The 25,430-nt window shown below is 40.5% G+C and overlaps 1 pseudogene across 1 annotated transcript; it reads right to left on the bottom strand.

Moving 5' to 3' along the window:
* Positions 1-12,360: 12,360 nt before the first annotated feature.
* On the bottom strand, positions 12,361-14,085 carry LOC126956282 (T-complex protein 1 subunit zeta-like; annotated as a pseudogene). Its single transcript, XR_007726273.1, has one exon. The product of XR_007726273.1 is annotated as a T-complex protein 1 subunit zeta-like (transcript).
* Between the last annotated feature and the right edge of the window lie 11,345 nt (positions 14,086-25,430).

Raw genomic sequence — 25,430 nt, 5'->3', positions numbered from 1 at the left:
GGAGGAATGAGAGTAATAAAAACAACGAAACTGAACCACACACATTGAGTTAGATCTTTGTAGATTGTCTTGTCGACCTGCCTACCCCAGTCATATGGAAAAGAATGTGAGGATCAAAGAGATTACATGATTTGACACAATTTCACTGTTCAAACACTTACGGGACTTTTCTATACAATTTCTTGTTTTGAAGAAATACAGAATTATTTTACAAGTGTTATGTGGGGTTAGGATTAACATCCTCCTTACAGACAAATCCTTTTATGACAAGACTGATCATATAGAAATATATGTAGGGACATGTATCTGCAATTTTGTGTTGAACTTCAGCATTGGACTGCATTTAGGAAGGTGATGGATTAGATACATAGCTTGCAATTCTTTCATCATCCTTAAAAATGGGCCCATTTCCAGGCCAGATCCACAGCTATGTCTTGGGAATTTGCACCCATCTGAAGCATGCTGAAGAAGGGCAGGTATATGAAAAGATGCTCAATGTTGCTACTCATCAGGGAAATGCAAATCAAATCACTATGAAATATCACCTCATACTTATTAGGATGGCTATTATCAAAAAGGCAAGAGATAAATGTTGGAGAAAATGCAGGGAGAAGGGAACCCTGGTACAATGGTGGTGGGAATATAGATTGATGAAGCCACTGTGGAAAAGAGTATGGAGGTTCCTAAATCAAAAATAGGACTATCATATAATCCAACAATTTCTCTTCTGGATATATACCCAAAGGAGTTGAAATCACCACCTCATAAAGATATCTGCAGTGTTGTGTTCATTGCAGCATTGTTAAATTTTCATGGTACGAATGGTCTTTAAAAAATAAATTTTATTGCATATATTTAAGGTGTACAACATGTTCCGAGATAAATATAGTAAAACAGTTACTATAGTCAAGCAAATTAACATATGAATCATCTCATATAATTACCCCAACCCATCCCCCATTTTTTCTGGCAAGAGTTCAGTTAAGTTTATATATCTGCACTGTTGTGTTCATTGCAGCATTAGTCACAATAGCCAAGATCTGGAAACAACCAAGGTGTGCATTGATAGGTGAGCAAATAAATGACACACACACACACACACACACACACACACACACAGAGAGAGAGAGAGAGAGAGAGAGAGAGAGAGAGTATTCAGCCTTAAAAAGGAAATCCTGGCATTTGCCACAAGACGGATGAATCTGAAGGACATTATGCTAAGTGAAATAAGCCAGACACAGAAAAATACTGCATGATCTCATACGTGAAATCAAAAAAAAAAAAAAGTCAAATACACAGTAAATAAAATGGCAGCTATCAGGGGTGTGGTAGAGTACAAATGGGGAGATCACAGGCTAAAAAGTAGCAGAGATGTAGGGTGTAAAACAGGACTGTAGTTAATAATACTGTAATTAGGATTTTTACTTAAAGAGTAGATTTCAGGAACTCTTGCCAGAAAAAAAAATGGGGGGGTGGGGTGAGGAACTATATGAGATGATTCATATATTAATTTTGCTTTACTATAGTAACTATTTTACTATATGTATCCCAGAACATGTTGTATACCTTAAATATATGCAATAAAATTTATTTTTCAAAGGCCATTCTTACCATGAAAACTTAACTGAATGAATCCTAAACCTGAGTATATCCAGGACACTCATCTGGGCTTCTAATGTAACAAGATATTCTGTGCTCCCAAGAATAAAATAAATTTCATAATAATGCAATGGGATAACGTGTTCAAATGAATACAAGCAATAGGGATTATTTCACAAATACTGTCCTACTTTATCAAGCATGTGTAATTATCTACAAGTTTTGGATAAGGAAAAGAAGCTAATAGGGTAAGTGACTTGTCTAAGAGTATCTGGCATATAACAACGTGTTTTGTTAAATGAAGGGATTAATGGGGTAGTGTAGCAGATTGATGCTATATCACAGAATGTACACATGAAAGCAATAATGGATGCCATTACGTATGGCAGTGCTGAAAAGAAGAAATGTGTAATAGAAATGTCACTTTTAGAAAACGCTGCAGAGTCTCAGTAGCTGCCTTTTGTATGCTACCTTTTGAAAGAACGGCATTTGCGAGGGAGCTGTCTGTGGTGCTGAACAGGATGCAACTACTAGGTCCGATGATGGCCTTCACCAATTTTTGTTCATGTTTTCTCCTCGGCTTCTGTTACCAACGAAAACAATATTCATAAAAATTAAAGTAATGTTATCAATTTTTTCCTTTTTAAGCTTTCAAAGAGATTTTAAAAATAGCTTTATTGAGTTTACATATCATTAAATTCACATTTTAAAACGTATAATTCAGTGGATTGTAATATATTCACAAAGTTGTGGAACTTTTACCACGATCTAAATTTGGAACATTTTTAGTACCATCAAATAAAGCTCTGTATCCACTAGCATTCAATCCCCATTCCCCAACCCCTCAGCCTCCAGCAACCACAAATTTACTTTGTCTTTATAGATTTGCCTATTCTGAACATTTCATATAGATGGGAATCATACACTATAGGGTCCTTCGTGACTGGCTTCTTTCAGGTAGCATAATATTTGGAAGGATTATCCATGTAGTAATATGCATCACTACTTCATTTCTTTTTACTGACAAATAATAGTCCATTGTTTGAACTTTTTTTGTTTGTTTTGAGACAGGGTCTCACTCCACCACCCAGGCTGGAGTACAGTGGTGCAATCATGGCTCATTGCAGCCTCAACCTTCAGGGCTCAAACGAGCCTCTCACCTCAGCCTCCCAGGTAGCTGGGACTACAGGCATGTGCCACAACACGCGGCTAATTTTTTGTAGCAACGAGGTTTTGCCATGTGGGTCAGTCTGTTATTGAACTCCTGGGCTCAAGTGATCCACCTGCCTCAGCCTCCCAAAGTGATGGGATTACAGACATGAGCCACCATGCCCAACCGATATACTCCATTTTATTGATCTATTCGTCAGTTGATGGATATTTGAGTTGTTTCTGTTTTTTGTCTATTACAAATAATGTTGCTATGAGCTTCCATGTATAAGATTTTTGTATGGGGATGTTTTCAGGTCTCTTGGGTATATACCTAGGAGTGGAATTGCTGGGCTATACTATTTCTTTGTTTAACATTTTGAGGAACTGACAGATACTTTTCCAAAGCAGTGGCACTATTTTACATTCTCACATGTACAAAGGTTCTAATTTCTCTACATCCTCTCCAACATTTGTTATTGTCTGTGTTCTTGACGGCAGTCATTCTAGGGGGTGTGAAGTTGTATCTCATCATGGTTTTGATTTGCACTTAGATATTCCTGATAACTAATAATGTTGAGTATTTTTTTCATATATTTATTAGCCACGTGTTACCTTCTTTGGAGAAATGTCTATTTGAATTGTTTGCCCCCCTTTTTTGAGACAGTTTATTTGTCCATTTTCATGCTGCTGATAAAGACATCCCTGAGACTGGGTAATTTATAAAGAAAAAGAGGTTTCATGGACTCAGTTCCACGTGGCTGGGGGTGCCTCACAATTATGGCAGAAGGCGAAAGGCACATCTTACATGGCGGCAGGCAAAAGGAAAAATGAGAGCCAAGTGAAAGGGGCAACCCCTTATAAAACCATTAGATCTTGTTAAATTTATTCACTGCCACAAGAACAGTGTGGGGGAAACCACCCCCATGATTCAATTATCTCCCACCAGGTCCCTCCCACAACATACGGGAATTATGAGAGCTACAATTTGAGATGACACTTGGGTGGGGACACAACCAAACCATATCAGATGGAGTCTCACCTTGTTACCCAGGTTGCAGTGCAGTGGCATGATCTCAGCTCACTGCAACGTCTGCCTCCTAGGTTCAAGTGATTTTCCTGCCTCAGCCTCCTGAGTAGCTGGGATTACAGACATGTGCCACTACCCAGCTAATTTTTGTATTTTAAGTAGAGATGGGGTTTTACCATGTTAGCCAGGCTGGTCTTGAAATCCTGACCTCAGATGATCGGCTTGCCTCAGCCTCCCAAAGTGCTGGGATTACAGGCGTGAGTCACCATGCCTGGCCTCTTTGCCCATGTTTTAAAAGTTGGGTTATTTTTCTTTTTACTGTTGAGGTAAAAGAGTTATTTACATATTCTGATACAAGTCCCTTATTAGTATATGATTTGCAAATGTTTTCTCCCATTCTGTGGGTCGTGTTTTCACTTTCTTCATTGTGTAAAGGACTGTTTTCAAAGGCAATCTTTCTCTGATTCTTCCCAATCCTTTCCTCAGCAACTCTCCAAGGGTTTGTTAATATTAACATAGTGAGAATTTCAATATCTATACTCTGAGTAGCTCATTATAAAACAGGGAAGTCATTTCACTACATAAACATTGGGAAATACCATATGAAACAAAACTCTTAGTTTCTCTCTGGTAAAATACTTGTTTATGAAACTGGATGACACAGCATAAGTGACATCTGTACCTGCAGAAGAGGCGTGCCCCCAGCGCTGCACCTTTCTTATTATCTTGAGCCTACTTTCTTCTTAATAAAACAAAGTCTGCTTGGAAATGATAGTCAGAAAAAAAGCAAATGGAAGCACAGAACTGTTTTCTACCCTAACAGGTTTTAAGCTCCTGTTTTCAAAATCTGTTATTTTGTAAGAAAATGTATTCCTTTCACACAGAGAGAAATTAAATTATTTTTAAAACAGAAACTATTACCTTTTGCAAGAGCTTTTCCCCCTTAGTGAAAAGCAGAATTTAAAAATCACTAATGAGTTAACCAAGATCAGATTTATTGTCTTAAAACGTTCCCAGACAGTATTTACCCAGCACCTACATTAAGTTGAAAAATATCTTCTAATTCTCGTAGTGCTAAGCTGAAAATATATCTGGCTGTTCTCTACTGTGGGCTTAAGGGAATGTTCTTCCTGCTAAAAACAAAAATTGGTATCAATGTAATTGAAGAATTATTTAAACTTCTTTTGTTTTGTTTTATTTTTTTGATGGAGTCTCCCTCTGTTGCCCAGGTTATACAGTGCAGTGGCATGATCACAGCTCACTGCAATCTCGACCTTCCAGGCTTAGGTGATCCTCCTACCTCAGCCTCCCAAGTAGCTGGGACTATAGGTACACAGCACCACACCTGGCTAATTTTTGTATGTTTAGTAGAAATGGGGTTTCACCTTGTTTGCCAGGCTGGTCTTGAACTCCTGACCTCAAGTGATCCACCCTCCTCAGCCTCCCAAAGTGCTGGGATTACAGGCGTAAGCCACCGTACCCAGACTTCAACATTTAATATAAGATTTTAATTTGTTCAAAAGGGTAGATAATATTTTCCAAATGGTTATTGGACAGAAATGATTTTCAAATGGTTACTTTATTAGATAGAAATGATGGTGATATAATAGTTCATGGAACATTTCATTTACAAAGATCTGAAATTCCCATTCAATATTTAAAACTTTAAATAATTTTGCCCTAGTTTATTACAGTCAAAACAGCATCATCTGAAGTACTTTTTATATTTTATCCAAATAATTCCTGGGTAGGTTTATTTTTTTTAAATAAATACATAGTAGAAGTCAGAAGACCTGAGTTCTACTTTTGATATCACTAGAAGATAATTGAACTGCTGCTCTAATTTTCTCTTTTTTTTTTTTTTTTTTTTTTGAGATGGAGTCTCGCTCTGTCGCCTAGACTGGAGTGCAGTAGCACAATCTCGGCTCACTGCAATCTCCACCTCCCAGGTTCAAGTGATTCTCCTGCCTTAGCCTCCCGGGTAGCTGGGACTACAGGTGCCCGCCACCATACCTGGCTAATTTTTGTATTTTTAGTAGAGGCGGGGTTTCACCACATTGGCCAGGCTGGTCTCCAACTCCTGACCTCAAATGATCCACTCACCTTAGCCTCCCAAAGTGCTGGAATTACAGGTGTGAGCCATTGCACCTGATCTAATTTTCTGTCTCTTGAGGATGCTACAGGAAGGATTAAATAAAGTTGGCCTTGAGCTTTTCTCTAGTGGTATCACCAGAATCAGTTTTTGCTTTTGTTTTGCTGTATGTGTTTTGTTAGTTTAACCATGATTCATTACTGGGTTATGAGAATTGACAGTCTTCAACAAAAGCCTTTATATAACAGGGTAAGAGAAAGACAGGTTTAAGAGGTTTCTTTAGTTGCTACTTTTGTCATTACCCTGCCATACATTATTTCAGATATGAGAGCATTTCAGAAGCATGGGCTCTGCCAGCCTTCATCTCTTATTTGTCAAAAATCTTAGAGCAGGCACCACAGCTGACCATGTTTACCTGGCCTTCACAAAGCTTTTGGGAAACTCACTAGCAATTATTATGACACCTGGGGAAAAAAATTCCTATCAGCTGCGTGGTCTCCATAACTTCAGACTGCTGGGATGTCTCCAAGGATAATAGTCATAAAGATACTCTGAAATTTTTACAGAGCTAACTTTCATTAAAAGAAAAAGGAGGAAATAGGCCAGGCATGGTGGCTTACGCCTGTTATCAGCACTTTGGGACATGGAGGCGGGCAGATCACGAGGTCAAGAGATGGAGACCATCCTGGCCAACATGGTGAAACCCCATCTCTACTAAAAATACAAAAATTAGCTGGGCGTGGTGGCGCATGGCTGTCGTCCCAGCTACTCAGGAGGTTGAGGCAGGAGAACCGCTTCAACCTGGGAGGGGGAGATTGCAGTGAGCCGAGATTACGCCACTGCACTCCAACCTGGCAACAGAGCGAGACTCTGCCTCAAAAAAAATAAATAAATAAAACTCAAACTCCAACTAAAACAAAACAAAACAAAAACCCAAAGAACAAGGAGGAAATTAAACTTCAGTAAATTTTTATTAATTTCAGATGAAACAAGCAAACATTTACTAGTTACTTATTACATGCCAGGAACTGGGCTAGATGTGGGGATGTAAAGATGAATGATACAGTCTGCACTCAAGAGGAGATCACACTGTAATAGGAGGCCTAATGAAAACCAAATACTAATAAAGCAATGTTATACCAATCTACATTGGGAACCAATGGAGATGGGAAAAAAGTCAATCCTCATAGGGAGTGGATTGGGGAGTGGGATTGGTAGAAGTTAGAGTTTAAAAGGTAGCCTGGCACTTTGGGAGGCCGAGGCAGGCAGATTACCTGAGGTCAGGAGTTAGAGACCAGCCTGGCCAACATGGTGAAACCTTGTCTCTATTAAAACTACAAAAATTAGCCAGGCATGGTAGCACACACCTGTAATCCCAGCTACTTGGGAGGCTGAGGCAGGAGAACTGCTTGAGCCTGGAGGTGGAGGTTGCAGTGAACTGAGATCGTGCCACTGTACTCCAATCTGGCCTGACCGACAGAGCAAAACTCTGTCTCAAAAAAAAAAAAAAAAAAAAAAAAAAAAAAAAGCCTGTACCACATTGTGAAGAGCATTACTAATAGTGAATGGGGAACAGTCATTTGAATCTGAAAGAATGACTTCAGTGGGAATTATGGGAGGTAGAATGAGATAAAATGAAAGGGGTGTGTGTGCTGTGGCGGTTGGTCACATGGGGTGTGTGTGCTGTGGTGGTTTGTCACGTGTATGTGTGCTGTGGCGGTTTGTCACATGGTGTGTGAGCTGTGGTGGTTTGTCACATAGGGGTGTGTGAGCTGTGGCTGTTTGTCACGTGGGGGTGTGTGTGTGCTGTGGCAGTTTGTCACATAGGTGTTTGTGTGTGCTGTGGCGGTTTGTCATATAGGTGTGTGTGAGCTGTGGTGGTTTGTCACATGCTATGTGTGACACAGTACACACACACACCCCTATGTGACAAACCACCACAGCTCACACACCCCTATGTGATGAACCGCCACAGCACACACACCCCTATGTGACAAACTGCCACAGCACACACACACCTATGTGACAAACCACCACAGCACACACACCCCTATGTGACAAACTGCCACAGCACACACACACCTATGTGACAAACCTGTGCGTTCTGCACATGTATCCTGGAATGCAAAGTAAAAACAACAACAACAACAACAAACAAAATATCTGTCAGTCACTATCCCTTTATTCTCCTTCATTTTTTTCCCACTGAACTTGACACACACACATACACACACACAATTTCTTGTCTATTTCACTAGAATATAAGATCCATGAGGAAAGGGATTTTGCTTTGTTTACTGTTGTATCCCCAGGACCTACTATATGAAAAAATATTTTTGAAGGGATGCATGAAATAACTAGCTTAAGAGAGTAAGTGGATTGCAATATGATCAACTAAAATAGAAAATATAGAAAGGAAGGTAGACTTGCAAGAATAGGTGATAGATTCTTTTTGAGACATGATGATTTTGAGGTCCCACTGTGAATACATGGTTTGGAAGTTGTAGAGACGCTGGGGTTGGAGATTAATATTTGAAAGTCATGGGTGCTTAGGTATCAGCAAAAGAATGAATTCTGAATCAAGGGGACATGATAAACTGCGTGGATCTTAGAGAGCTGCATGAGAAATAGTTTGGTGTGACTCCTGGCCGTTAGAACTGCATTCTTCATTATCTGCCTCCATCTCATGGGATTTGTAGGTAATGCTTTACCGCTGGTAAGGCCTTGGGGAATGCTCTTCCTGCAGCCATGCCTAGTATACTTTGTCTTGTTCAGCTGAAAACTCCAGTTTGCTGTAAAGGTGACAACTTATATATACATTCTCAATTGTTTACACAGTTTTCATATTGTTTGCTGAGGATTTCTGCTCTTCCACAAGCCACTTGAAATAACTACTCTTTAAACACACACATACACACACCCATGGCAAGTCATGTGATAAACCTTGAAAGTCACAATGAATACAACAGGAATAAGTAATTTGAAATCTCAAGAGAGATTCAGTGGAAACAAACATGTTCCATAGTTCAATATTTAAGACTGTTAGCAGGAAGCAATGATTTGCCTTGTTTTTGAGTATTAACTAGTAGAGCTCATACTTTTTGTTCTTCAAAATAGCAAGTGCAAAATGGTTTTGTAATAAGCACAACCCATGCCAGCTTCCATCTCAAGCCATTTTCCAGTGTTATTTTAGTGAAACGTTACCTGGAAGAGCTCTCAATTTGACTGCCATTATGAATGTATCTCGAGTTCTCATTCTTTTCACAGTGATTTCAAAGGTTTTACATATTTCATTAGCAAAACAAACTGTAGTATAATTCACTCCAACTGATTTTTAAGCAAATTGGAGTCTGAATAATACAGTGTATTAAATAGCATTGAGAGTTGGATACAGTGAATATCAAGCATACTATCCATTGCATCATATTTGTTATAGGCTAAGACTAGTTGCTATAGCCTAAGACTCATCTGTCAAGGTTCAAGTTGGATAAATTATGTTATTCAGTTACTACATATGTTCATTGTATTTCATTTAAAATGTGATTATTTATATGACTATTAAAATGTACTCTCCCAATAATCTTCATAGATTATATTCCTTTCAAGAAATGTTACCACTTGGCCAGGCACGGTGGCTCACGCTGTAATCCCAGCACTTTGGGAGGCCAAGGCGGGTGGATCAGGAGGTCAGGAGATTGGGACCATCCTGGCTAACACAGTGAAACCCCGTCTCCACTGAAAATACAAAAAATGAGCTGGGCATGGTGGCGGGCGCCTGTAGTCCCAGCTACTCGGGAGGCTGAGGCAGGAGAATGACGTGAACCCGGGAGGCAGAGCTTGCAGTGAGCCGAGATCGCGCCACTGCACTCCAGCCTGGGGCATGGTGAGAGACTCCGTCTCAAAAATAAATAAATAAATAAATAAATAAATAAATAAATAAATAAATAAAATAAAAATAAAAAAAGAAATGTTACCACTTCAGGAGAGCCACCTCTGTACTTAGAGCAGTAGTTCTGAGCATTATACAAATGTCAGTTACAGTGTTAGACACTTTCAGACTGCTTCCCTCGACTGCCCTGCAGCCTTTTAAAGTTTTTAAATTTTTGGTAGAGTCGGGGTCTTGCCATATTGCCCAGGCTGATCTGAAACTCCTGGGCTCAAGCAGTCCTCCTGCTTTGACTTCCCAAAGTGCTGGGATTATAGGCATGAACCCCTGAGCCCACCCTCTTTCCTTCTGAAGGTTTCACCCACTTTCCAGACCGAGCCTTCTCTATCATCTTTGTCAGGCTGGCTGAAATCTGAGTAGAATGCCCAGGCTTGAAAAGGGATAATCTGACTTCTTTTCCAATTCACATGCCCTATGTACTGCATCACGCCCCAACTCTGGGCTTGGATGAAACACTGCATACACCATGCAGAACTGAATTTGGCCTCCTGAGTGGCTGCTGAAGGACTTGATGACACTATTCAAAAATGTGGACGAGTTAGCTTTCTGTGGGAAGACCCTTGATTAATAGGAACTAGGAAATAGAGGGAGGCAGGCAGCAAGATTCTCTCTCCCACGGAAACTCTGAGGTGCAGTTCTTCCTTGCAGCCCTTCTGGAGAACTCTCATGTGCTAGGCAGCACATGTGGCTGAATGACCTGACATATTTGTGTGTCTGTTTTCTAATGTTTTGGATGAAGTGGTAGCCAACACAGTAGCACATTGTGTCACTTTGCTTCAGCTCTTTTCCTTGCCTCAAATCTCTTTTTTCTCTCTTTGTTCTGGGTTTTCATCTCTCAAAGTATAATGCTCTGTTTTCTAGAGGACCTGCATTAAGATTATGACCATTCAAAAAATGAAGAAGACAATCTTTTTTTTTTTTTTTTGAGACGGAGTCTCGCTCTGTCGCCCAGACTGGAGTGCAGTGGCCAGATCTCAGCTCACTGCAAGCTCCGCCTCCCGGGTTCCCGCCATTCTCCTGCCTCAGCCTCCCGAGTAGCTGGGACTACAGGCGCCCGCCACCTCGCCCGGCTAGTTTTTTTTTTTTTTTTTTTTTATTTTTTAGTAGAGACGGGGTTTCACTGTGTTAGCCAGGATGGTCTCGATCTCCTGACTTTGTGATCCGCCCGTCTCGGCCTCCCAAATTGCTGGGATTACAGGCTTGAGCCACCGCACCCGGCCTTTTTTTTTTTTTTTTTTTTGAGACAGAGTTTCGCTCTTATTGCTGGAGTGCAATGGCGCGATCTCGGCTCACCGCAACCCCCGCCTCCCAGGTTCAAGCAATTCTTCTGTCTCAGCCTCCCAAGTAGCTGGGATTACAGGCATGTGCCACCACGCCCGGCTAACTTTGTATTTTTATTAAAGACGATGTTTCTCCATGTTGGTCAAGTTGGTCTCGAAATCCCGACCTCAGGTGATCCACCTGCCTTGGCCTCCCAAAGTGCTGGGGTTACAGATGTGAGCCACCATGCCCAGCCAAATAAGGCAATCTTTAAAAAAAATTTTTAAAAATATATTTAGGGGACAAAAGTGCAGATTTTGCATAGTAGTGAAGTCTGGGTTTTTAGTGTACCCATTACCTGAATAGTGAACATTGTGCTCAACAGGTGATTTATCAACCCTCATTCCCCTCCCACACTCCCACCTTGTGCAGGCTTCAGTGTCTATTATTCTACTCTGTGTGTCCATATGTTCCTACTGTTTAGCTCCCACTTATAAGTGAGAACATGCAATATTTGACTTTCTGAGTTATTTCAGTTAGGATAATGGCCTCCAGTTCTATCCATGTTGCTGCAAAAGATATGACTTCATTCTTTTTTAGGGCTGAGTAGTATTCCATGATGAGTGTGTGTGTGCGTGTGTATACAATCTTCAGCTGATGGACACTTACTTTAATTATATATCTTTGCTATTGTGAATAGTGCTGTGATAAACATATGAGTGCAAGTATCTTTTTGATATGTTGATTTCTGTCCCTTCAGATATATACCTACTGGTGACATTGCTGGGTCATATGGTAGTTCTATTTTAGTTATTTGAGAAATCCCCATATTGTTTTCCATAAAGGTTGTGTTAATTTACATTCCCACCAACAATGCATAAAGCATTCCTTTGTCTCCACATCTTTGCCAACATCTGTTGTTTTCTGACATTTTAATAATAGCCATTCTGGTGGCATAAGATGGTATCTCATTATGATTTTAATTTGCATTTCTCTGATGATTAGTGATGTTGAGCATTTTTTCATATGTTTGTTGATCACTTGCATGTTTTCTTTTGAGAAATGTCTGTTCCTGTCCTTTGCCCATTTTTTTCAAGGAATATTTAATAATAATGTAGGTAACATATGTTTATCTAACAGGAATTTTATGTCACTGCCGCTAAATCCAAATATCCTGTTCACTGGATGAAATACCTGCTTTATGTGCATATACTTCAGTGCAATTTTAAAAAATACTGTAATTATAAGTTCAGAACTTCTGAATTTCAACAGATGCTAGTGTTCTCTCCTTTTTTCATATGGGAAAATTCCTCTGAAAATCATCTGAAGCTTGGACAAAAATTCCACAGCTGTATTCCTCAGGATCACTTTGCAAAGTCTTTAAGATTCAGATACAGGGGAAGCTTCAATTCAACCTTTCAGAGAAGACATTCCAGCTTGCATGATCTCATCAACCAAGAGAATATTGGTGGCAATCACAGTGCAGGAGTGAAGAAGCTGTTTCTTTACACAATAGTTATCCCATATGCCTACTTCTGCTGCTACCATTGGCTCACCTGTGTCCAGGTCCACACCCACAAGCTGACCTGATTCTGAACATTGTGCTTGAATTTTAACTAATATTTCCTGAAGGTCAAAACCAGAGTTCTGAGCAAGAACCTTTGGAATAATGAGCAACACATCAGCAAATGCTTGGACTCCAAGCTGTGCCCTGCCCTTTACACTGGGCTTATATTTAATCAGGGCATCTGCCATTGCCACTTCCACAGCACCAGCACCTGGAAACACACAGCCCTCATCAACAGCATTTTTGACAGCCCTCAAGCCATCCCTTACTGCATCTTTTGAGCTGAATGAGTGTGTGCTTATTTGGTCCTTTGATCAATAATGTGACAGTGAGTTTTGTTACATTTCTCAATAAAGGTGCACTTCTCTTCTCCCAATGTATATTTGTATACAAGTCCTGCATGTCCCAAGCAGTCAGGATTTAGGTTGTCAAAAGAATTCAGGGCTACCTCACCACAAGCAAGAGTTGGCCTCTCCATATTTCTCCTTTTATCTCTGTGCAGAGTGACTATGCCTTCTTTTGCAAAAGCATCTAAGGAAAGGGGGTCAATTCCCTCTTGATTAATAACAACAAATCCTTTATCTGAATCACCACAGACTTTCCTTTTCAGTTCTTTTTTTTTTTAACTCTTATCTTCAATGAATTTTCTTTCAGCTTTTATGAGTTTTTCTCTCTTCTGCACTCTTGTTAAAAAAAAAAAAGCCAGAATTCACTTCTGTTTTATCATACTCTAATGACACATTACACTTGAGAATGTATATATCCTCCACCCTTTTCTTCCTATCAGGATGCTGTGCTCCGTGGTCCAAAACAAGCCCTCTGATTAAGCTCGTATCAGTTTCAGATTTATGTTTCATCTCCATGATCACAACCATGAAGAGATCAATAGGTTCATCTTATCTTTTAATGGCCAAAATGGAGTTCACCACAGCCTCTGTTAAGGCATCTGCAAGTTCAGCATGAACTTTAGTGCCAAGAGAAGTTCTGGCCACATTTATAAGTGTTTCCCTGTCCATCTCTTTCCTTACTTTGACTTCTTCCAAAAACTGAAGGGCCTTTTCCTTTGCAGCTTCAAATCCTCCAGTGATTATTCTGGGATGAAGGCCTTCAGAAATGTAGAGATCCGCCTGTTTCAGTAGCTCTTCAATGATTAGGACATTGGAAGTTATACTATCACCAGTTATATCATCCTGGGCTGTTGCTACCTTTGCTATTAAGGAAGCTGTTGTGTGTTGAATTTGCATTTCGTGAAGCAGCACATTGCCATCTTTAGTAAGCTTGATGTCTCCAGCGCCAGAAACAAGCATCTTCATGGTGCCCTTGGGCCCCAGGTTGGTCTTCAGCACGTCCTGCAGACCCTGCGTAACGCTGATGTTGACCGTTAGCGCCGCCTCCGTTCGGGCCACCTTGGCCTTGGGGTTTAGGGTCTTCACCACTGCCATAGCTGCTGCAGTGGAGGAAAAGGAAGCCATGGGGCGCAGAGAGCCCAGAGCCGGTGCGGCCCTTTTTTTTTTAATGGGGTTACTTTCTTCTAGTATTTTTAGTTTCTGCCTTTGTGTTTGGGTCTTTAATCCAACTTTAGTTACTAATTTTTGCATATGGTGAGATATATGGCTCCAGTTTCATTCTTCTATATGTGGCTATCCAGTTTCCTCAGCACCAGTTATTGAACAGGGTGTCCTTTCCCCAGCGTATTTTTTTGTTGACTTTGTCAAAGATCAGTTGGTTGTAAGTATGTGGCTTTATTTCTGGGTTATCTATTCTGCTCCATTGATCTATGTGTTTATTTTTTATACCATACCATGCTGTTTTTGTTACTACAGCCTTGTTATATAATTTGAAGTAAGGTAATGTCATACCTCCAGCTTTGTTTATTTTGTTTTTGTTTTTGTTTTTTTGAGATGGAGTCTCACTCATTGCCAGGGCTGGAGTGCAATGGTGCAATCTCAGCTCATTGCAACCTTCGCCCCCTGGGTTCAAGTGATTCTTGTGCCTCAGCCTTCTGAGTAGCTGGGATTACAGGCACCTGCCATCGCAGCCGGCTAATTTTTTTTTTTTTTTTTTTTTTTGTATTTTTAGTAGAGACGAGGTTTTACCATGTTGGCCAGGTTGATCTCAACCTCCTGACCTCAGGTGATCCACTCGCCTTGGCCTCCCAAAAAGTCCTGGGATTACAACTGTGAGCCACCATGCCTGGCCACACCCGGCCAATTTTTGTATTTTTAGTAGAGATGGGGTTTCACCATGTTGGTAGGCCAGGCTTGTCTTGAACTCCTGATGTCAGGTGATCCACCTGCCTGGGCTTCCCAAAGTGCTGGGATTACAGGAGTGAGCCACCATGCCTGGATCAGCTTTGTTCTTTTTTCTTAGGATTGCCTTGGCTGTTCAGGCTCTTTTTTGATTCCATATGAATTTTTAGGGTAGTTTTCTCTTTCTTTCTTTTTTTTTAGTTTTTTCTAATTCTGTGAAAAATGTATGTTGGTAATTTGATAGGGATTGCAGTGAATCTGTAGATTGCATTGGGTAGTACAGTCCTTTTTTTTTTTTTTTTTTTTTGAGACAGAGTCTCTCTGTTGCCCAGGCTGGAGTGCAGTGGCGTGATCTGGGATCACAACAAGCCCCGTCTGCCTCTTGGGTTCATGCCATTCTCCTGCCTCAGCCTCCCAAGTAGCTGGGACTACAGGCACCCGCCACCAAGCCTGGCTAATTTTTTGTAGTTTTTGTAGGGACGGGGTTTCACTGTGTTAGCCAGGTAGTACAGTCATTTTAATGATATTGATTCTTCTAATCTATGAGCATGGGATATTTTTCCATTTGTTTGTATCATCTACAATTTCATTTATCAGTATTTCGTAGTTCTCCTCACTTGTTAAATATATTCCTAGGTATTTTATTTTGTTGTAGCTATTGTAAATAGAAATTGCCTCCTTAATTTGGTCCTCAGCTAAATCATTGATGTAGACAAACACTACTGATTTACGTACATTAATTTTGTATCCTGAAGCTTTACTGAATTCATTTATCAAATCTAAGAGTTTTTTAGTGAAGTCTTTAGGATTTTCTAGGTATAAAATCATATCATCAGGCCAGGTGTGGTGGCTTACACCTGTAATCCCAGCACTTTGGGAAGCCGAGGCCGGTGGATCACCTGAGGTCAGGAGTTTGAGATCAGCCTGGCCAACATGGTGAAATCCTGTCTCTCCTAAAAATACAAAAATTAGCCAGGCATTGTGGCTGGTGCCTGTAATCCCACCTACTTGAGAGGCCTCATGAGGTAGGAGAATTGCTTGAGCCTGGGAGGCGGAGGTTGCAGTGAGTCGAGAACACCACTGCACTCCAGCCTGGGTGACAGGTGAGACTCCATCTCAAAGAGAAAAAAAAAACCAAAAAAACCAAAACCATATCATCAGTAAATAGGAATAATTTGACTTCCTCTTTTCCAAATTGGATGCCTTTTTAAATTCTCTTGCCTGATGCTCTGGCAAGGACTTACAGTACTCTATTGAATAAGATTTGGTGAAAGAGGATATCCCTGTCTTTTCCAGTTCTTAGAGGGAATGCTTTCAAGTTTTCCCTGTTAAGTATGATGCCGGCTATCGGTTTGTTATATACTGCGTTTATTAAGGTGAGGTATGCTGCTTCTATGCCTAGTTTATTGAGGATTTTTATCATGAAGTGATGTTGAATTTTATCAAATGCTTTTTCTGTATCTATTGAGATGATCATTTGGTATTTGTCCATTTTGTTTATGTGATGTATCACATTTATTAATTTGCATGTTTGAACCATCCCTGCATCCCTCGGATAAATTCTGCCTAATCCTGGTGTATTATCTTTTTGATGTGGTGTTGGATTCGATTTGCTGGTATTTTGTTGAGAGTTTTTTTTTTTTTTTCCATCTAATTTCATCAGGGATACTGGTCTGTAGTTCTTTTTTTTTTTTTTTTATTGTGTCCTTGTCCGTTTCTTCATATCAGAGTGATACTGGCCTCATAGAATGAGCTAGGGAGAATTCTTTCCTCCTTTTTTGGAATAGTTTCATGACGATTGGTATTAACTCCCCTTGGTATCTATCTTTGTGTGTTTGGTAGAATTTGGCTCAGTAATAAAAATCTTACCCTCCTCCCCCCAGAAAAGCCCAAAACCAGATGGTGAATCCATCTGGGGTGGGGGGAGATTTTTTATTACTGATTCAATCTTGTTACTCATTATGGGTATTTTTTTTTTTTTATTTTATGTTTTTTTATTTTATTTTTTTATTTTTTATTTATTTTATTTTATGGTTTTTTTTTCCTTTTTTATTTTAAAATTTATGTGGGTACATAGTAGGTGTCTATATTTATGGGATACATGAGATGTTTTGATACAGGCATGCAATGTGAAATAAGTACATCATGGGGAATGGGGTATCCATCCCCTCAAGCATTTATCCTTTGAGTTACAAATAATCCAATTACACTCTTTTAAGTCGTTTTAATATTCAGGGATTTTATTTCTTCCTGGTTCAATCTCAGGAGGTTGCTTGCTTGTTTCCAGGAATTTATCCACTGGAAAAGATTTTTTTTTTTTTTAGACGGAGTTTTGCTCTTGATGTCCAAGGTAGAGTGCAATGGCGCAATCTTGACTCACTGCAACCTCCGCCTCCTGGGTTCAAGCGATTCTTCTGCCTCAGCCTCCTGAGTAGCTGGGATTACAGGTGCGTGCCACCACGCCCGGCTAATTTTTTGTATTTTTAGTAGAAACGGGGTTTCACCACGTTAGCCAGGCTGGTCTCAAACTCCTGGCCTCAGGTGATCTGCCTGCCTCGGCCTCCCAAAGTGCTAGGATTACAGACGTGAGCCACTGTGCCTGGCCAAGAAAACCTTAAATGTGGTCTGGTGATCCTTCAGTGGATCTGTGAGGTCAAAACCAATTTCTTAATAATACTAAATTTATTTGTCTTATTCACTCTCAATCTCTCAGGAATATATTGTGGAGTTTTCCAGAATGTGATATTGCAGCTGTTTAAATACAGAAGCAGATCTGAAAAATCTAGCTTCATTCTATTAAGACAGACATTAAAGAGACTTGCAGAAGTTGAAACAATGTTACTTTTCTCACCACTTTTCAGTTTTGGAAAGGATAGTTTGTTACTCACAGTTCCCAGAAGGAAGGAGCACACACTACAGCATTCAGGGCCACAAGAGGAAGAACCAAGGTCAGCTGGGAGGCAGGAGTGAGGGGAAAGCATGGGCAAGAGCCTTGATTGTGATGTGTGCATTCTGGAATGGGTGAGAAAGGGTAAGCAGGCTAAGAATCAGCTAATTTGAATAATTTCAGCTGGCTCCAGGGTTGTCTCAGAGTGGTCTGGTGCCTGGCCCTCAGGTGATTAGGACAGGGGAGTAGTGCTCTGAAGTTTAGTAGCCCTGGTGAGAGTCTGAGAAAGGGAGCACCTGGGGGTATGGGTTTTCGATTGGATGGTTTGCATATACAAAGTATGGTCACAGGATAGTTGTTTTCCATCTCTAGGAATAATTAGCTACCTCTGGGAGGGGTAGCCTCTGACTGGTCAGCAAGGCCCCAGACACCAGGCATACAAAGAATACAGAAATTGGCCGGGCATGGTGGCTCATGCCTGTAATCCCAGCACTATGGGAGGCCGAGGCGGGTGGATCACGAGGTTAAGAGATAGAGACCATCCTGGCCAACATGGTGAAACCCCGTCTCTACTAAAAATACAAAATTTAGCTGGGCATGGTGGTGGGCGCCTGTAGTCCCAGCTACTCAAGAGGCTGAGGCAGGAGAATCACTTGAACCCAGGAGGCAGAGGTTGCAGTGAGCTGAGATTGCGCCACTGCACTCCAGCCTGGCAACAGAGTGAGACTCTGTCTTTAAAAAAAAAAAAAAAAGTAAGAATACGGAAATTAAGAAAATACAATTAATACAAGTCCTTAATAATTTTTAAGAGTATAAATAATGTAGGGATGTTCTGAGACTAAAATGCTTGTGAGCTTCTGGGCTAGGTTATGCACTAACAGAGACGCCCCAAATCCCAATGGCCTAATGTGGCAAAGAGGTTTTTTTCTTTTCTCATGCAAAGTTTTCACACTTCTGAAAGGCAGTATAAAAAATATTTTAACATTTTTTTTTAAAAAGGCCATAAAGTCAGAACAAAGGAAAATCATTTTAATTACTTTAGCTTAATGACAAATTCCGTTATGATTTTTCTTTTTTCTTCATAAATTAATGAAATTTCAGCACTACTTAGGAAGAGTTCAGGGACTAGTGCTTGGCAGTTTCTGACGTCTAGGACAATTATGGATGGAAACGATACGAAAGGAAGAAAAGACTTTGTTAATGCTGAGAGAACTTAAGAGAGTGGGAGGCTGAAGATACTGGAAAAAAAGGCACTCAGTGGAAACCCTGGGGGATGTGAAGGGAAAGAGGGGGGATTGTCTAAAATAAGAAAGACAGCTCTTCCTCAGAAACTGGCTGCAAAGGAGGATGAGACAGTGCCCTTGAAGATAATTTAGTTGGGGAAAAGGGAAAAGCTAAGAGTTCGCCCTCAATGGCACTGGTTTTCTCTATGACTCACAGGCAAATTCATTGCATAAAGTTAAGAGGGCATTGAACGATGAGGGCTTAAGAGACCCATTGCAGGACTTGCGGAAGGAAGCAGGGCAAGAACATAAGATGATGGAGCAGAATCGAAGGCCCAGCTGAGTTTAGACTTTAAATAGTAATAGCGTGAAGCACACAGTAGCCTAATTTTTCTAACTGTGCTCCTTCATCCTGGCTTTTAATAGAGGAGGAATTGGAGGTGGGGGATTAGAGAATTGATGCTTATCAAGAGGCAGGTATGGTGCTTAAGAACATGGCTGTTGAAGCCAGCTGCCTGGGTTAAAATCCTCTCTGCCACTTACTTTCCTATTCAGAAAATGGGGCTAATAATAGTCTTATGGTGTTTTAATGAGGACAGCAGTTGGTTTGAGGATGACACAAATATATGCTGTGGATTGTCCTTCCACATCCCCACTGCTGGGGAGTCAAGGGATCTACCTTGGTTTCTTAGGCTTCTGTGCATGATGGACTCTTGAAAAGGGACAAGCCCAGTTCCTGTCCTCTCCCTGCCCATTTTCTTCGGTGGTGTGCCCTGCTCAGTCTCTTCATCCTTGGTCCTCATTATCCTCTCTGATTGTGGTGGATTTTCCCCTATTCTCTTTCCAAACTATTTTCTGGCATAATCTGTAAGCCTTACAGATCAGAACTTTAGTTTTGAGTCTCAGTTACCTATATTAGGAGTAAACTATACTAACTCTGTTTGTATTTTTACTTTAATAATCCTAGCCTACCCATTCATCTGCTGGCTCTCCGGAGACCTCTGGATCACTGAGAAAAGGTCAGGTATGGATGATGTAAAAGATAAAAGCATAAACATACACTTCAAAAAATCTCTTTTTACTTGTTACCTCTCTTAATTCTCCTATAGGTAGATGTTCTCTTCCTTCTACATACCCAAGACTGATGCTCTGAGGATTAAAAACCTGCTCAGAGTTGCACAGCCAGTTGTTGGCAGAGTAGCAATTCAATTCTATGCTGTGCACTTACAGCTCAATAATCCACATGCCCTCAAACAAACAGCTGAACTGGTCCAGGGTTGAGGGGTAGACGGATGGTGGCACTTAGGACAAAGGGGTGAGAGAGTTGTAGGTGTTCATGAGAGTAGCTGCTTACTGTAAGCAGCAAAGGCAAGAGGGTACAGGGTTATGTGCAGAGAGGGACTGACAGGGAGAAAGGGAAGGAGCAAAAGAGCTGCAAGTCACAATGCAATTGATGAACAAATGGGAGAGATGAAAGGAGAGGTGACCTGACAGAGTGGAATCGAAAGTTGACTATTTTAAGGGTATTGGTCCACTTCTGGATGATGACAAGTATAGAGTGTAGCCACTGGACTAAGTTGATGAAGAGAAGTTAAAGCCAGTGGTGTGGACATTAAGGATTGTTTTAGTTGTTTGAGTGAATGTTGACATTAATAGATCTGTTGCTGAAGTCCTTTATGAATGTTTGAGAGTGATCTTGAAAAGTAGGCAGGGACCAAGGCAGCAGACAGGCCCACAGCTTGTCCAAGGTTGGGGCCTCCCACAAAGTGAAGGGTTTTGGAGGCAGGAAGAATCAGGTTTTTTTGTTTTTTATTTTATTTATTTATTTTTGTTGTTGTTTTTTGAGACAGAGTCTCCCTCTATTGCCCAGGCTGGAGTGCAGTGCAGTGGTGCAGTCTTGGCTCACTACAACCTCCACCTCTTGGGTTCAAGCGATTCTTCTGCCTCACCCTCCCGAGTAGCTGGGACTACAGGCCCGCGCCACCATGCCCAGCTAGTTTTTTTGTATAAATATATATATATATATATATATTTTTAGTAGAGACGGGGTTTCACCATATTGGCCAGGCTGGTCTGGAACTCCTGACCTCGTGATCCGCCCACCTCGGCCTCCCAAAGTGCTGGGATTACAAGCGTGAGCCACTGTGCCGGGCCGAATCAGTGCTTTTTTTTTTTTTTTCTTTTTTGAGACGGAGTCTGGCTCTGTCGCCCAGGCTGGAATGCAGCGACGCAATCTCGACTCACTGCAAGTTCCGCCTCCTGGGTTCACACCATTCTCCCGCCTCAGCCTCCCGAGTAGCTGGGGACTACAGGCGCCTGCCACGGCACCCGGCTAATTTTTTGTATTTTTAGTAGAGATGGGGTTTCACCGTGTTAGCCAGGATGGTCTCGATCTCCTGACCTCGTGATCCACCTGCCTCATCCTCCCAAAGTGCTGGAATTACAGGCGTGAGCCACCGTGCCCTGCCCGATTCAGTGTTTTCAATTGCAGTACTTGGCAGTTCTCATATGCGACTTCATTTGGTTCTCCCAGTAATCCAGCAAGATGCAGACAGAGCAGGAAATAGACTTTCTCCAAGAAAACCAGCTGTTAAGTAGCAGCATTTGGACTCAGTTCAAGTCTCCTGGCTGGAGTTTGCTGTGAGAGCCTTATTCCTCTACATATTATTCACAGTAGGAAATCAATCCCTTAGAAAGAAAACTTCTTTATAGATTCTTTCTACACAGAAAAGGAAGATTTTTCTACATTTTCTTCGTTCAGACAGCTAAAAATCTCTAGGCTGTCATGGTGGGGAAGAGCTATTGGGCTGACAGGAACTGGCTCAGGGGACGGTCTTGTGGTGCCACCTAGTGTTCATGATTTATCCACAAAGCTTTGACTAAATTACATGAAAAATAATGTAAAGAAATTGCAAGTAGCTGATTAATTTTGCAAGAGAATAGCTATTAAAACACCTAACAGTTTTGTCTCTCTACCAGGAAGTTTTCTTATTTTGACCTCTTGTCTACCCCAAGGACCAGACCAATTCAGTAAGTTACTTTGTTGGATAAAACAAAATATGACCTAGTGAAGTCCAAGGTTACTTAAAATTAACATGTTCCATAAGGTCTTAGATCATTCTGTATAGTGGAAAGAGCACTAGGCTTGGTGCTCTGACCAGTTCAGGTCTTAACTCAGTGGGATGGTGTATGAAAGGTGCTTCAAAACTATAAAGTGCTAAGCAAGTGTTAGATATAGTGATAATTTCCCAAGCACTGTTCTGGACCTTTGACACACTTCCCTTCTAATCCTCGTATTTATAAGACAGCAGGCACTATCCAGATTTTGCATCAAAGAAACTGAGGCTCAGAAATGTTAAATAACTTGCCCAAGGTTACATAGCTATTTTTTTCTCTGCCATGCTATATGACCATTATAATACTGACATAAGGAATTAATATTAAATCATGTAACAAAAATTTATTAAGGAGCACTGTATACTATACACTGGGTTAAGAATAAGGTATATAAAGATCAACAAATATTATGGACTGAATGTTTGTGCCCCTCCCCTACTATTCATATGTTTAAGTTCAACCCCCAATGTGACTGTATTTGGAGATTAGACCTCTAAGGAAAAGCAATTAAGGTTAAATGAGATTGTAAGGGTAGGACTCTAATCCAGTGGGATTACAGTCAGCTGTCTGTATCTGCCGGTTCTACATCTGTGGATTCAACCAACTGAAGATTTTTTTTTAAATTCAGAAAAAAACAATTAAAAATAATACAATAAAAAGAAATACAAATAAAAAGTTTAACAACTATTTACATAACATTTACACTACATTAGGTATTATAAGTAATCTAGAGATGATTTAACTATATGGGAGGATATGCATAGGTTATATGCAAATGCTACATCACTTTATATGAGGAACTGAACATCCTCAGATTTTGGTATTCATGAGGGGTCCTGGAATCAATCCCCCACGGATACTGAGGAACAACTGTATGTTCTTATAAGAAGAAAAGTTGGCCAAGCACAGTGGTTCATGCCTGTAATCCTAGTGCTTTGAGAGGCCAAGAGAGTAGGATTTGCTTGAGGCTAGGAGTCTGAGACCAGCCTGGGCAACACAGTGAGACTCTGTCACTACAAGAAATTAAAAAGAAAATTATCTGGGCATGGTGGCATGTGCCTATAGTCTTAACTACTCAGGAGGCTGAGGCAAGAGGATCGTTTGAGCCCTGGACTTTAAGGCTGTAGTAAACTATGCCACTGCACTCCAGCCTGGGCAGCAGAGCAAGACATTGTCTAAGGAAAAAAAAAAAAAAGCAGCACATAGCTGAACAAAGCTGGAGGCATCATATTGCTTGATTTCAAAATATGCTACAGAATGATAGTAATCAAAATCAGCATGCTACTGGCATGAAAACAGACACATAGACCAGTGAAACAGAATAGAGAACCCAGATATAAATGCATACATTTACAGTCAACTCATTTTTGGTACAGGTGCTAAGAACCTGTATATATAGAAATATATAGTTTGATGGAAGAAAGAAGACATAGTGTCTGATAGATCAGTAGTTACAATAATCTATATTGTATAGTCCAAAATAGCTAAGAGAATTTGAATGTTTCCAGGATAAAAAAAGACAAATAAACAAACCTGCACGTTATGCACATGTACCCTAGAACTTAAACTATAATAATAATAAAAAATAAATAAATTAAAAAAAAAAAAGACAAATATTGCCGGGCGCGGTGGCTCACGCCTGTAATCCCAGCACTTTGGGAGGCTGAGGCGGGTGGATCATGAGGTCAGGTGAAACCCTATCTCTACTAAAAATACAAAAAATTAGTCAGGCGAGGTGGTGGGCGCCTTTAGTCCCAGCTACTCTGGAAGCTGAGGCAGGAGAATGGCGTGAACCTGGGAGGCGGAGCCTGCAGTGAGCCAAGATTGCGCCACTGCACTCCAGCCTGGGCAACAAAGCGAGACTCTGTCTCAAAAAAAAAAAAAAAAAAAAAAAGACAAATATTTAAGGTGATGGACATCCCAATTACAGAGTTGATCTTTACTATATGAATGTATTATCACATGTTCCCCAAAATATGTACATTATATATAAAATAAAAATAAAATTTTCTATTAGAAACTTAGTTTTAAAGGATATAATTTCCATTGTATTGTAAATAGGTATTTTAAAATAATCATGACTTATTTCCAATAGAATCTAACACATTAGAAATTCATTATCATTCATAAAAAACTGTAATTTCACATCATTCCTTTTTCTTATTGAATTATTTCCTTTCTGTTTCCCATTCACAGAATTCTATTTAATGCAATATATTTTTATGTTTGAAAGTCTTATTACTTAAATTTACTTGAAAGTTTCATTATAACATTAGCCATAAAAATCTGATCAAAATAGCATATTTAAATGTTGATAATTGTTAAATACACTTAGTAAAATTTGATTATATACATCTCTTTGATGAAGGCAGGGCATGGTTGCTTATGCCTGTCATCCAAGCACTTTGGGAGGTCAAGGCAGGGGAATCACTTGAAACCAGGAATTCAAGACCAGCTTGGATAACATGGTAAGACTCTGTGTTTATAAAAAAAAATTAGCTGGGTACGGTGGCATGTGCCTGTAATCTCAGCTACTCAGGAGGCTGAGGCGGAATGATTGCTTGAGCCCAGGAGTTTGAGGCTGCAGTGAGCTATGACTGCACCACTGCACTCCAGATCTATCGATGAATACAATTTACTGTTAGAAAGAGATAGGATTTAATTTCAATTCTATGCTTATTTTTGAATTTTATAAAAACTATAAAACACTGTCCTCCTAAATAGATGGAAATAGTTTTGTTATCACAAAATCAAATCCTTGAGCTTCCGAATTGTATGGCAAAAATATCATAGTAATCTCTCATGAAATATTATTTTTAATCATCAGCTAATAACTTTAGGTTCTCCCTCAAATTTGTTCGAAGCAAGGAATCAGAAATCACCTGAAATTCAAAGGAATGATTATCTAATTTTTTTTTTTTTTTGGGGGGCGGGAGTCTCGCTCTGTAGCCCGGGCTGGAGTGGAGTGGCCGGATCTCAGCTCACTGCAAGCTCCGCCTCCCAGGTTTACGCCATTCTCCTGCCTCAGCCTCCCGAGTAGCTGGGACTACAGGCGCCCGCCACCTCGCCCGGCTAGTTTTTTGTATTTTTTAGTAGAGACGGGGTTTCACGGTGTTCGCCAGGATGGTCTCGATCTCCTGACCTCGTGATCCACCCGTCTCGGCCTCCCAAAGTGCTGGGATTACAGGCTTGAGCCACCGCGCCCGGCCGATTATCTAATTATTAAGAGTAGATCACCTTTTCCATCTCTGGGACGTACAGTAAGGCAGCTGTCTCACTTTAAATCTTCATTCTAAGGTGAACATTAGGTA

Source organism: Macaca thibetana, chromosome 6 (assembly GCF_024542745.1).
Source record: "Macaca thibetana thibetana isolate TM-01 chromosome 6, ASM2454274v1, whole genome shotgun sequence".
Taxonomy (NCBI): Eukaryota; Metazoa; Chordata; class Mammalia; order Primates; family Cercopithecidae; genus Macaca; species Macaca thibetana.
This window is presented reverse-complemented; position numbering and strand designations above follow the sequence as displayed.